We start from the raw sequence: 1,709 nt of genomic DNA on the forward strand, positions 1-1,709 counted from the left end.
AAAGAGAGAGAGAGAGAGAGAGAGAGAGAGAGAGAGAGAGAGAGAGAGAGAGACTAAAATGTATTGTAGTTGACTAACAGTCGATGCTTAATTGACTTTCAGAAATCAATTAATAGTCGACTGCTGTCAATTATAAAACGACTGTTGAAAATCGACTTTAAGTCAATTTTCAATAATCGATTATATGCCGACTGGAAAAAGTCGACTATAAACCGACAGTCATTCATGTTGTGTGGACAACTATAAAGCAAACTGTTTATAGGAAGATTTGTCACTATAAAATGCGTGATATCAATATAAATTTATCTTTCTAAAAAAAGTAAAAAAAATTGCTAAGAACGAGCTTCTCGAATAAAATCTATCCAACCCAATTAGTAGTAGTTTTAATTTTTCTTCAATGATATTCTTATTGAAAGTCTTTTTATTCCAATCCAAGTAATGACAACTTTAATTTTCTGTCAAAAATTACTCCTAAAAAACTAATATTTTTCAAATGAAAAATTAAAATCCAGATGCTAATCTTAACTGATCAAGTTAAATTCTATCAAATTAAAAAATAAAACTCAAGTGGTATTTATATTTGTTATTTACTTAATTCTAATGATATATATTATTCAAGATATTATAAAAGATTTCATATCAACAAAACTGACACTAAGTTAAATTCCAGAATTTTATGTATCATTCGTAAAAAAGATTTGATATCAATTGGTGCTAAGTTAAATCCTATACTAAATTAAATAAAGAATACAATCCATTTTAATTGCATTACTTTGTCCATTTAAGTGTTATCGCAAAAAATTAAAGTTAATATTATTTATTTAATTTGATACATGAATTACATGGTTATATGAGATTTAACTTGGCGCCAATTGTTGCTCAAGAACAGACTTCTATGTATATTACTACACTGCTAACATGTTTGAAAAAGTGGCCTCCAATTTTATGATATAATAATATTATACGCATGCGTATTGAGAACTGATCCGCGTAACCATGTGACGTATGTCTACATCAGCACATTATTTTGAGGTTAACCTATTTAACAGTATTAAAACTACCAAATACTTATTTTCATAATCCAGCTATTATAAATTATTCTAATTTATAAGAAATTGAATAAAATCGCATCTTTTATACGTTTATTAATTGTCTTATATCTTTACCTTTTTATTTGAATTCTTTCTCTTCTAAAAAAAACAAAATTTTTCGCTACGAGATCACATCATTTTCATAAGGTTGTATGTTTAGCATGAACAATTGATGCAAAACACATACTGCAATTCCTTTGAGTATATATTCGTGACACATGCGCAGAATTACCATACAATTTCGGAGTCCATTTCACATAAGCTTGTCCTAAGGAGTTAGCAGTCTAGTAGTATAGATATATAGAAGACTGTGTCTAGAATATGACTAACAGAATCTTGATAATGATTAAAGAGACCTCATTAATTAATGCTCTTAATCATATTTCGCATTCTATAATTTCTAATGAAATCTTATAAAAATTGAAAAAGTTAAGATACTTTTTTAGTAGTAATTGAATAAGAAATTTTAAAATATTTTTTGTATATATAAAAATTTTACAAAAATATTTTTTTAATATTAGAAAAAGAGCTGCAATTTATATAAAAATACTGAGAAAAATTTTCACTAGATTAAAATAAGATAACGATGATGTAAAATAATTTATAAGATTATTATAA

This window comes from Atta colombica, unplaced genomic scaffold, assembly GCF_001594045.1.
Source record: "Atta colombica isolate Treedump-2 unplaced genomic scaffold, Acol1.0 scaffold30, whole genome shotgun sequence".
Lineage (NCBI taxonomy): Eukaryota > Metazoa > Arthropoda > Insecta > Hymenoptera > Formicidae > Atta > Atta colombica.